Source organism: Brassica napus, chromosome A2 (genome assembly GCF_020379485.1).
Source record: "Brassica napus cultivar Da-Ae chromosome A2, Da-Ae, whole genome shotgun sequence".
Lineage (NCBI taxonomy): Eukaryota > Viridiplantae > Streptophyta > Magnoliopsida > Brassicales > Brassicaceae > Brassica > Brassica napus.
In genome coordinates this window covers 21,255,430-21,269,339 of record NC_063435.1, presented here as the reverse complement: position 1 = coordinate 21,269,339, position 13,910 = coordinate 21,255,430, and the positions used below count along the sequence as shown (strand labels likewise).

Below are 13,910 nucleotides of genomic sequence, written 5' to 3'. Positions count from 1 at the left end.
CATCCAAATATGCAGGATTTTGGAAGACATAATTCTACGGTTTGTTTTGTTAAACAAATTTAACACAGCATCTCACAAACTAAATAAATTATTCTCGACATGTTTTTTTCTATTCTTATTGTTTGTATCCTACGGTTTGTTTTGCATTCAACTAACATTTTATCAAGATAAATACAATTTTAACTTGATGGCAGAAGAAAAACAATTTTAACTTTGTCTAAAAATAGGAGTTCAGTACACGTTCATCGGAAAGAATTTGGTTAGAAATCAAATGTAATCTGCACAATGATTAATAATGTTCCGAATTAGCCCTTTCCGGAAAAAAAATGTTCCGAATCCTCTTTTCACCGTTAAAAAAAATAAACATCAGATATTTCAGTGGATTAGGGGATATCTTATCAACATCTTTAAATTAGAAAAAATGAAAATTATACACGTTACCACCACTACAAGTCTACAATAACATATCCATTACTAATTGTCTAATACAAAGCCAACGCAGTATTTTATATACACATGGTCCAGTTGGTCTCGAAGTGGCAGAGACCTTAATTAACTTCTATTCTATAATGTTTTGAAATATAAGAAAAATTTGAAACTATTTTAAAAAAAAAACCACCAATTGATAGTACTAACCCTTACTTGTTTTCTCAACAATTTGTTTTTGCTCACTCTCAATAATTTCTATTAACAAAAATAACTAAATAAATACGCAATCGTACGCATGCATCAAAATATGGTGCGTCATAGCGTATCATATTCCACGTCCAAGGTATTTCATTTTTCATTAAAAAAATGGAGCATATTGGCTTTTAAAAATATTTTTAAAAATTATTGGCCTTCTTCAGTCAATATCCCCTACATATTATTTGAAAAGCATTGTAATATTTTTTTATAGCTACGTGTCATCATTAGAATGATTTTTAGAATCCTTATAGAAATAAGTTGGTTCATCTAAATATATAATAAGCTTTTTATTAAACCACAATAAATACATTATTAATGTGCTTCATTATTTCCTTAAATAAGATTACGGAATTGCCTAATGTGGCTAAAGTATATATGACAATTAATTATTTTGAAAAATAAAGATTTGATAAAAATAAGTGTGTATTATAATTATATTTTTTTAATTTTAAGCTATTAAAATAAATTAAACAATCATAGTAACCATATAATAAAAATTAAAAAAATTATTTATATATTATATTTTGAATTTTTAAAAACGAGTATAAATTACTAAAACTGTTAAAAGTTTCACATTCAAATTTTATGATCTATGATTTAAAACTTTTGTTATGAAATAATACAAATAATTAAAAACATAATATACGTTGAAAGTCTCATTTAATAAGTATCAAAAATAAAAGATATATAAATATATGTATCATTTTAAATTAAACTATATGCCATATAAAATACATAAATATCTTAGTTTTGAAATTTACTTTGAACATTTTTTGATAAAAAATTTGAAAAAATATTGACAACTTAATTTTTTAAAATATTATAAATTACTTAAACCATTAATCCTACAATGGAAATTTTGTTATCACTAATTTAGACTTTTTTCTATAATAGATACAAATGATAAAAAAAATGAGCGAAAAACATCATCTAATATACATTAATATTAAAATATACTATATATATGTTACTATCATTTAAATTTAATTATATATCATATCAAATAAAAAAATATTTTTTTGATTTATAAAATTTATTTATATGTTCGCACCAATTTAATTATTTAAGTAGTAGATAATGATTTTTTAATGATGAAATATATATTTATTATTTCATAATATGTTATAAACATATAATATATAAAATAATTTTTATATATAATGTTCATCATGCGCAAGGCGCGGGTCTTAACCTAGTATATATGTTAAACGGAAGCACACACCTCTTCCCCATAAAATGGAACTAGTCTGTTAATTTTTTTTTTTTTTTTTTGCTATGGTCTGTTAATTTTCTAAACTCTTTTGGACGTATGTAAAGATTCGCATTGTGTGACGCGTCATCTTCGTTGTCTATATACGAAATAAAAATGGAAAGTCTATTCACCCAAGCATCCGTATTAGAGAAAACACAGTTACCTAACAAAGAGAGATCTAGAGAGAGAGAGAATGGCATTAGAAGAGGCAGGAGATGATTACACAAAAGATGGAACTGTTGATCTTCGAGGCAATCCTGTCCGAAGATCCCAAAGAGGTCGTTGGAAAGCTTGTTCCTTCGTCGTCGGTATCTATTTCTCTTATTTTTTTCAACTTTTCTCTTTTACTAAGTGTCTTTTCCTATAATGTTTACACTTAACTGATTAATATCCCATTATGAAAATATATGGAACAAACTTTTAAGGTGATCAATATCCCCAATTATTGAGTTGTTCATTTGCGAAAATGGTAAAAACAAATCCCCAATTGATGTAATGATATATGTTCCATATAAAAAACAACTGCAAAGATTAACACTATTAACCCAGTCTTAGAAAATACGAGTACAACAACGAAGAAACTCTTACGTACGCGAAAATTAGTATGGTAAATTCAAATCTATAGTTTTATTATTTTCCCTATGACGTAAAATAGTATTGATACTAGTATAAATTACTAAGATTAATAATTTACATAGATGTATATTTTTTACACATTTTTCAATCCATAATTGATTACCTTATCCTAGTATTAATTAATGTTTTATATCAAGTGTACGAGGCATTTGAGAGGATGGCCTACTACGGGATATCTAGCAACCTAGTGATTTATATGACAACCAAATTGCACCAAGGCACTGTCAAGTCGTCGAACAATGTTAACCAATTGGGTTGGGACTATCTTTCTCACTCCCATTTTGGGTGCTTACGTCGCAGACGCTCATCTCGGTCGCTACCTTACTTTCGTAATCTCGTCCGCTATCTATTTTTTGGTATGTAATCTTCTGTTCTCTAACCAATAAAAACGAAAAATACAGAAAAAGCTAAATTAGTATATCAGAAAATAAATAAATAAAGGTAAACATAACATATTGGTCGTGACCACGTGAATCATGTGGTATGCTTAAAGATGTGAATCATGAATGTGATTTTAGTATGAGCATATACAGGAAAATAATAAACCTAGTGGTTAGAGTGTCTAAAAATTGTTAAAGTTTTTTAGACTGAGTTGTTGCAAAATTTGAGAAAGATTAAAGCACTGAAACAACCGGTTTAATATTTTTGTAATCACAGGGGATGTTGGTGTTAACTTTATCAGTATCCATACCCGGAATGAAACCACCTGAATGTTCTACGGCTAGTGCTGAAGACTGCGAAAAGGCTTCAGTTCTACAGTTAACCATTTTCTTTGGAGCGTTATACATATTAGCGGTTGGTACAGGCGGTACAAAACCTAACATATCAACAATAGGAGCTGATCAATTCGATGAGTCGGATCCAAAGGAGAAGATACAAAAAATCTCATTCTTCAATTGGTGGATGTTTAGTTTTTTTTTTTGGTACTCTATTTGCCAACACTATTCTTGTATATGTTCAAGATAACGTAGGTTGGGGCTGGGGTTATGGGCTTCCAACTTTTGGACTTGCTATTTCCATTTCTGTTTTCTTGTTGGGCACTCCTTTTTACCGCCATAAACTCCACATGGGAAGCCCTTTCTTGAAGATGGCGGCTAGAGTCATTGTGGCTTCATTTCGCAAAGCTAGAGCAAAGATGCCGCATGATCACACACGCGAATTGCCTTCACTGGAATATGAGCGGAAAGGCACCTTTCCGATCCAATCCACTAAAAGTTTAAGGTAATGATTCTTAGTATATCCTCAGTATATCACCGTACAATTCGAGTCCGTTCTAAACATAGTGAGGTAAAACAGTGACTTTAGGCCTCCAAAAGTTAAGAGTTAATATACATAAATACATGGCTCCAAAATTGTTAAACAACTAAATTGTCTAGAGACCTCAAATCACAGGAACAGTTCTACATATATAACTAACAATGTATTGCAGGTTTTTAGATAAAGCTTCACTCAAAACAGGAATTACCGGTCAGTGGAATCTTTGTACAACCACAGAAGTCGAAGAAACAAAACAAATGCTAAATATGCTACCTGTCATGTGCGTAACTTTTGTCCCAAGCGCGATGATCGCTCAAATCAACACTTTGTTTGTCAAACAAGGAACCACTCTAAACGCAAGGATCATCGGAAACTTCAGCATCCCGCCAGCGAGTATCTCCGCCTTCGTTACAGTCTCATTGCTCGTCTCCATTGTATTATATGATCGAGTCTTTGTCAAGATAGCCCGAAAGTTCACTGGGAATCCAAGGGGCATTACTTTGCTGCAACGAATGGGAACTGGTCTTATCTTCCACATGCTTGTCATGACCGTTGCATCTTTCACCGAAAGGTATTTTTAAGATGCAAAATAAAATGACTGTTTTGCATAAATATTTAGTTATAAGTACGGCTTACATAAACGGAATGATTCCATAGAAAAATGTAGTGTCACTAGCCATTCACAGGGCAATAGATGTATGAGATTATAACTATCTTTAGGTTAATTTAAATAAAAATAATTTCGATAATTTGAGGGATATGTGACCTATGTATGGTTATATAAATTTGGAGGTCAAGACAAATGTTTCTTAAAACCGACTATAGTAATCCATATTTTCTTGTCACACAGTTCTTTTATATGGCATATTTGTTACAGGTATAGACTCAAAGTCGCTGCTGATCATGGACTCATTCACCAAACGGGAGTAAAACTACCATTGACAATCTTCGTGTTGCTTCCTCAATTTGTGCTTATGGGTATGGCTGATGCATTCTTAGTAGTTGCAAAGCTCGAATTTTTCTACGATCAAGCTCCTGAGAGCATGAAAAGTCTTGGCACATCGTATTCGTTAACAAGTCTAGGGATCGGGAATTTCTTGAGTAGTTTCTTGTTGTCCACGGTTTCTAAGATAACAATAAAACGTGGAAGAGGATGGATTTTGAATAATCTTAACGAGTCTAGGTTGGATTATTATTACTTGTTCTTCGCGCTTATTAATTTTGTTAACTTCGTCTTGTTCTTGGTCGTGGTTAAGTTTTATGTTTATAGAGCTGAGGTTACTCATTCAGTGGATGTGAAAGAAGAGGAATCGAAGGTGATGGGTATCGAGGAGGATGAATGATATAAAATATTGTTCTTTTTAATACAGTTTTCTGGTTTCAGTTAATTTCAGTGATTATCTATTTAATTAACCCATGTGCGTTTAACTCCGTACTATTACTAGGTGATTTTCCATTGATCATAGACAGATATAAATATTTTAAAATGTATAATATATAATAATTAACTAGTATTTTATTTTATTATTATGTTTTAAATCGTGTTGTAATTCATATGTATAAAAAATAGGATAAGAGTCATCTGATTTTGCTTACAATCAATTTGATCGATTTAATTACTTTTTAACTATATGAGATTTGCTTTCATGAGTCCAAATAAGCTAAAATCAAATTATAGCATTTAATTTGGTTAATTGTCTTGGATTCATAATATATTTTCGTAAAAAAATGAATAGTTTGATGTATATTATTTTTGAAAACCAAATAGAAAAGTGATGGCGGTTCGGAGTTGCATAAATGAACAAAATTGGTAATATTTTAAAAGTCTATGCATGTATATAAATATATATGACCAAACAAATCCTAATAATTTGTTAATATATTGTTTTCACTTGTTGATTAGTTTTAAGTTGTTTGTAATTTGCATGCATAGAAATAAATAAAAAATGATTTTAAGTAACAATATATCAGTGAGTTAATTGGACTTTGAGTAAAAGAATCATAATTCACTTATTCATTGTCTGGCGTGTATAGTATGTATTCATCTAAAATGAACCGCAACCTTTTTTTTGTTCCAGTTAAGTTAAAAATGGTTAATTTTTAATGCATTATTTTAGTATTAAGTTTTAGATTTATAAATATATTATTTTATTTTTAACTACAAATACCTATTTTTCTTAAACTAGGTTTTATGTATAAAAATATATACATATATTTTGAAATTTATAGATTCCATTTTTTTACCTCAAACAAAAATTCCTACCTTAGCCCGAACTAAAAAACCGGAATCCGATCCGAACCATTATAAAAAAATTATCCAAATGGGAGTTAAGAGCTTGCTACTTTGGGATTTGGATATGACCCGAACCGAACCGAAATCCGAACTAGAATCTGAATATCCAAAATTAGTTAAAATGTTAATGTTTTATATAGTTAAGGTAATTAAGATGTTTTAGAGTATTCGTTTAAAACATTGTAGTTTTTATATGTTATTTTGAATAATTTAGTTAGTTTAGGTAGTTTAATTGATTTTTAATTAAGTTTTTGAATTATTTATATATTTTGGGTATTTTTCACAAATTGTTTAGTTTTTTTTTTTAAACAAATTGTGGAAGCTTTCAGACATTAGTTATAATCCGATCCTAACCAAATTCAGAAGGAAACGAACCAAAGCAATATGATAATTAGCAAAACTCGAATGTGACTTATGAGCATAATACCGAAAATCAAAAAATCTGAACCCCAAATACCTAGGCCTACATTAAAAATCTAACATATATATATATATATTGAGTATACAATCAGTTTTTTGTTAGGAACCAGAACATATATGATTCCAAAATCCAGAGAGAACATAACCTAGGTTCACATATGGCTATTTTACTCGATCAAATACATAAATAATCTAACTTATTACTTATTTTTGGAATCAAAAGATATTTAAATCTCAGGCTTTTTTATTTTCTCGGGTTTTCCCGTATATTTGAGGTTTTAGTATATTTTGGTATTTGATATATTTAAATGTATTTTACTCTTCATTAAAAATGAGGGTAAAAGTGGTTAGTGTAAACATGAAAAGTGGTACTATGAATGTGCAAAAATTAAGATTTCTAATTTATTAAGGTAAAAATGTATAAGAAAATAAATAGAATATTATATAGCTACTGAATAAATTTAATTACATTTTAATCAATTAAAAATTTAATTTCATGTTATAATTAATATATATAGAGCATATGATTAGTTAAATGAACAGTAATTATATGATATATATAAAAGAAAAAATGTATTTATTTTTCTATATTTTAGCAACATCATTTATTAAAACTAATTATAATATGAACAAATTTTTTTAACTGGTTCTAATATGAACCAAATTATTATCAAGATAAAATACACAAAATAATTTTAATAATGTTAGTTAAGCCACATAAAATAAATATACACAACTAAAATCTCTCTTATTAGCGGTAAATAACATTCAATTAATTTATAACTTTTTAATCAAATTTAAAATAAAATATGCGCTGTCACGTAGGTATTAATGATCTAGAGAGATTATCACTTTTTGATGGAAATGTTGTATACCTATTTTTGTTTAGAGGCTTACAAAACTTCAGCACATAACAGGGGTGATCGTTGGACTGTAACTGTAGAAAATTTACTTTAAAATTTAGTTTGTAGAAATTTTTCATTTAGCTATAATGGATATAGCTTTAAAATTTATTGCTACAGAAATATATATATTTTTATTTTATTTTGTAACACACAGAGATATATTTTCTACAGCTAAGAAAATGGAGATTTAGAAAATAATTTTGTTATAGCCAATTTTTTTTTCTGGCTTTTTTTAAGCAACCAATATAAAACATGATTGGTGACTTAAAAGCTACAAATTAAAACTAAAATCAGCCCTTAGTGCCCAACTAATCTCCAACATTTTTTAAGCCAAAGGAGACCTCATTTCCGCGTACAAAATCTTGGAGACTTTCTTCCCAGTTTTAGTGATGCATGGAGACGGATGAGATCTCGGTTCACCGATCGATTCTCTCCGAAATAGAACATTCTTGGGTGGAAAGAGCTTGCGATGAGGAGTTTGTGAAGCTAGTGAGTGCTTCTGTGTCCCGGTGTATCGTCTCACCGGCGGTGTCTTGAAGCGGAGGTGCGGCCGCGGAGCGAAGCGGTTGAGCCGCATCGAGTAAAGGATCTAGGGTTGTATGGATGTGGGCCTAAAGTGTATGATTTGGGTTTTGTAATATTCTGGGCTTGGCCCCTTAATCAATAAAATTTTAGATGGAAAAAAAAAAAAAAAAATCTTGGAGACTCAAAACAAATGATAGAAAGTAAAGGACGAAAATAAGATCATGGTTGAACCTGACTATTTGTTTTGGTGATTTGGCTGAGGTGTTTTTTCCAATAGAAAAAATAATGATGAAATTACTAATAAGGATTGTAATGGATTCTTCCCCTACCACTATTGCAACTTGGTTTGCTATTTCTGCTGGTTCAGCTTGAACCACCTCCCTATACGGTGGTGAATGCCTTGGTGATGGCTGCGGCAATTAGTCATGATGCGCCCGAATCAGAGGCAGAAACAAATCAAGAAGGCTTGGCTTATGAGTTTGGATTAAACGAGATGGGCTTGAGGAATTATGAAAAATATGTTTATAAGAATGTTTCAGCCCAAATAAAAAAATGCCCAACAAGAAAATACAAGTCGCGGGCTTATAATATATCAATCTGACGGTAATTCAGAGACCGTCGACCATGCAAAAGGACACAAACAGACGAAGAGTTTGGCGACCAAAAATTCTCAAATTCGGTCAAAGTCTTGGTCTTTGGTCTTTAGTCAAGTCTACAATATTTATGAGTTTTTAAGTTTCTAGGTTTTGACTAAACCTTTTGTATGCCAACCTTTTGTATGACTTGCCTATTATATAAAGGTCATTTGATCAATGAAATAAAATAAGTTTTGAGTGAATATTTTTAAAAACCTGTGAGAGAGATTCTCATGTTTGTTCCTTCGGGAACTTTTCGATCTTTGGTGGATTCCGAGATCAACTTACTTATCAAGTGAATTTCATTCTCATTTGTGGCGCCATTCTACCAACCAAAGGGTGTTCATTTGGTGTTTAAACAGTTCAGGTGTTGGGTTTCATATACTCATCATTGGTTCTGCATCAGACTTCATATGGAGGTTCCATCGCCTATCTTCTTGTTGAAACGTCGATAGCATCATGCATTGGGTTTAATATACCTCTTGATGGATCTAAACGACCCTTAGAAGCTTAAGATTATCCAAAATATTTCGGCTGAGTGATCCTTCAATTTTAGGGCGTATCATGTGGTATCAGAGCTACTCAACCGGTACTTGTCTGTTCATATTCTCATCTCTCCATCTTCTTCATCCATCTTCTACCTTTCATCTTCTTTTCTTTATAAAAAAAAGAGTTCTACGAAAAGCCAAGAGATCATCCCATCTGAAAGCTAAAGAAAGACATATTTGAGGGCAAATCTTTTTAAAGGAGGAGGGAATGATGCGCCCCAAATCAGAAGCATAAACAAATCAAAAAGGCTTGGCTTATGGGTTTGGATTAAACGACATGGGCTTGAAGATTTATGAAAAATATGTTTATGAACATGTTTCAGCCCAAAGAAAAAAAAGACCCAACAAGAAAATGCAAGTCATGGGCGTATAATATATCAATCTTACGGTACTTCACAGACCGTCACAATGCAAAAGACATGATCAGACAAAGAGTTTGGCAACCAAAAATTCCCAAATTCGGTCAAAGTCTTGGTCTTTGGTCTTTGGTCTTTGGTCTTTAGTCAAGTGTACAATATTTATGAGTTAGTTTTTAAGTTTTAGGTTTTAACTAAACCTTTTGTATGCCAACCTTTTGTATGACTTGCCTATTTTATAAAAGCCATTTGATCAATGAAATAAAATAAGCTTTGAGTGAATATTTTTGGAAATCTGTGAGAGATTCTCATGTTTGTTCATTCGGAAAATTTTCGATATTTGGTAGATTCCGAGATCAACCGGCTTATCAAGTGAATTTTACCCTCATTTGTGGCGCCATTCTACCAACCAAAGGGTGCTCATTTGGTGTTTAAACAGTTCATGTGTTGAGTTTCATATACTCCTCATTGGTTTTGCATCAGACTTCATCCAGAGTTCCATCGCCTATCTTCTTGTTGGAACGTCGATAGCATCAGGCATTGGGTTTAATATACCTCTTGTTGGATCTACACGACCTTTAGAAGCTTAGGATTATCCAAAATAGTCCGGCTGAGTGATATTTTAGGGCGTATATGTGGTATCAGAGCCACACAACCGGTAATTGTTTGTTCATTTTCTCATCTTTCCATCTTCTTCATCCATTTTCTACCTTTCATCTTCTTTTCTTTATAAAAAAAAAGGAGTTCTACAAAAAGCCAAGAGATCATCCCATCTGAAAGCTAAAGAAAGACAGATTTGAGGGAAAATCTTTTAAAAGGAGGAGAGAATGATGCGCGCCAAATCAGAAGCAGAAACAAATCAAGAAGGCTTGGCTTATGGGTTTGGATTAAATGAGATGGGCTTGAGGAATTATGAAAAATATGTTTATGAACATGTTTCAGCCCAAAGAAAAAAAATACCCAACAAGAAAATACAAGTCACGGGCTTATAATATATCAATCTGACGGTAATTCAGAGACCCGTCGACCATGCAAAAAGACACGAGCAGACGAAGAGTTTGGCGACAAAAAATTCCCAAATTTGGTCAAAGTCTTAGTCTTTGGTCTTTAGTCAAGTCTATAATATTTATGAATTTTTAAGTTTCTAGGTTTTGACTAAACCTTTTGTATGCCAACCTTTTGTATGACTTGCCTATTATATAAAGGCCATTTGATCAATGAAATAAAATAAGCTTTGAGTGAATATTTTTGGAAATCTGTGAGAGAGATTCTCATGTTTGTTCCTTCGGGAACTTTTCGATCTTTGGTGGATTCCGAGATCAACCGGCTTATCAAGTGAATTTCATCGTCATTTGTGGCGCCATTCTACCAACCAAAGGGTGTTCATTTGGTGTTTAAACAGTTCATGTGTTGCGTTTCATATACTCCTCATTGGTTCTGCATCAGACTTCATCTGGAGGTTCCATCGCCTATCTTCTTGTTGGAACGTTGATAGCATCAGGCATTGGATTTAATATACCTCTTATTAGATCTACACGACCCTAGAAGCTTAGGATTATCCAAAATAGTCCGGCTGAGTGATCTTTCAATTTTAGGGTGTATCAAGTCACTTGTCACCTTAGTAACTTTTTCCTTAAATAGAGATGTACCATAGCATACATTAGGCTATGAATCTTTTAGCTGTATCTTTAATTTCAGTTGTACAGAAGATAATCTTCCCTAATGGCTTTTATATGCTTAGTTGCTTACCTATCGTTTGCTTCATTATCTTACGTTACTTGTTCCTCAAGAAACCAAAGAAGAGCTTCCTTATGACAAACTGGCCCCTTATCAGGATGCTTCCGAGCCTGCTCGCTCACCGGATCTATGATGTCATTGTGGAGCTTCTCGAGAACTCCAACTTGACATTTCAATTCAAGGGCCCATTGTTGGCTGGTATGGATATGCTGTTCAGTGTTCACCGTTGATCCCAGCTAATATTCACTATATATTACACTCAAACTTCTTGAATTACACCAAAGGCCCTGAGTTCAAAGAAGTCTTTGATGTTTTCAAAGATGTGTTGATCAACGTGGACTCTAAGGCTGAAGCTTTGGAAGAATTATAGAAAGGCTGCTCAAGTAACACTCAACCATCAGAGGTTTCCCAAACTTGATCAGTGAGTGTCACGAGAGGTTCAAGAACTGGCTTGTGCCTCTTTTCGATCATTTTGCAAAGCAAGGGAGGATAAATTAAGAAGCATATATAGTCTCTGAAGGACCCCTATGCTACCTTGTTATATGTATTTTATGATGCATGAGATGATGAACCTCTACCTGATATTACGTATTTATGAAAATGTATTGATAGAATCAACGCACAGTTGATTTAGTATTACGTACATAAATATTACTAGAGTTAAGTCCGCCTTACACGCAGACGAATGAACAAAAACAATAATATAATATTTTAAATTTAATATATAGGTTAAAAAATAGTTTACTCACAATTAAAAATAATATTAATCTTCAGTATTTGTTTTTCATTTTCTTGTTAGAAATCACATGCTTGTAAATTTTATTTTTCAATTAATGTAATTATTTAGATTTTTATTTTGTTCCATTTTATTATAAAATAAGTAAAATAAAAGATGAAAAAAATTCAGTAAACTAAAAATGCTCAAAAAATTACCACTTAAATTCAATACAAAAATCATTATATATTTCTCCATCTTATACATTTTGTTTAATATTTATTTTTATTTTGAAATGTTTTATTATATACTATGTTTGAATTATTATTATTATTATTTTATTTTTATTTTTTTTATTAAAATTGTTTAATGTTAAGAGCTTTCTGAGACTATTTTCATTTTAGAGGTGTAGATCTTTTGATACATTTTTCTTATTTTAAATCATACTGTTTAATTTCAACGTTTATTATTTTCTCAACTTTTTTAAAACATTTTCATACGAATATTGAATTTGTGCTTTGGAATTCACGACATAATATTTTTATTTATCACATTTATTTAGATATAATAACCTTTGATCTCTTGTTTATATCATGAGAATATTTCTTTTATCATTTTTTTACAATTTTGTTTGTCGTATGTTATTTTCTGTTTTTCAAAAATTGTTCTTGAAGTATTCATTTTGATTATGTATTATTTTTTGGTTATAGGGTTTCATAAATTTCTTGTTAATTTACGTTGGTTTGAGTTTAGTGAAAAAAATGCATCACATTTACTCATTTTTTATTTTTATTTCAAAGTATAGGAGTTTTAAAAAGATAGGGCTTTTAGAATATTTTCTTACCAAACTTGGATGAAACTTTACAATGGCGCTATACATATCTTTATATACATGAGCTCAAACAATCTTGGTCTTATCTTCTATGGACAGCCTGTCTTGTGACCAGTGTTCAAAAATACGGCCTACGCGGCCGCCTATACGGTCGGTATACGCTATGCGGCTATATAACGTACGGAATTCAATGTTCTAAAATACGCTATGCGCTCTCTATGCGGTAACATGGACATATGTATGCAGTTAAATGAATGCAGTTAAGAGTAATTGAACCCAGCACCTCTAGCACTAGTAATTTCTCTTAGAACCACTAGGCTAAAGTCACTTTTTATAAATATGTGGCCGCGAAAATACTTATTATCGTGTCAGCTGGAAGCTCATGCTTCTTTTGCTTGTGGTCAGGGCCGACACTGAACTGACGTCAAGATGAAGATCCTGAAGTTAAAAACTTTGCTCCAAACAGTTTTGCAATGTTTCCAACCTTTATAACTTGATGCATATAATATATATCAAAATACTTTTGTTGTACACGCTTTTATTAGTTTTGCTTTTAAAAGAAGGTATTTACAGTTATAAATGTTTTGTGCCAGTGAAGTAATGGTTGAAAAATCTCTATACATATGTCATTTTAAAATAACATCCAACTTCTATATATAGTCAATACATATGTCCATGTTATATTCTAGACTAAATATTTTCTTTCTTAAAAATTTAGAAAACAATTTTTTTAGTCTACAAGCAAATGTTGTAGAGCAAGCATGCATTATACAAAATAATATATATTTAAAATCCATACACAAAAACATAAAAGTTGTTATAGGCATCTTTCTGACACATGCACACTCCACTATGAATAAGAATTAAAAAAAAACAGTATTGTCATCAAACTTTATCACAAATCCACATTTGTACATCTATAATTATGAGTTGGACAATTAGTTAATTTGATACAATACCAAAGCAAGAATAATCGAAAAACAATTATACCACCGCATACTAATAAGTAAGACATAACAGATAACCAAATTCTTGAATCTTAAAACAAATTTCAACTCGAGCATTTAGTGAATATCAAATTAATTAATATCCCGCCCGTAGGGCGGGCCGAC

General features: G+C 31.3%; 1 pseudogene; it reads left to right on the top strand.

Moving 5' to 3' along the window:
* Nucleotides 1-1,939: 1,939 nt before the first annotated feature.
* LOC106436360 lies at nucleotides 1,940-6,591 on the top strand (annotated as a pseudogene).
* The last annotated feature ends 7,319 nt before the right edge of the window (nucleotides 6,592-13,910 follow it).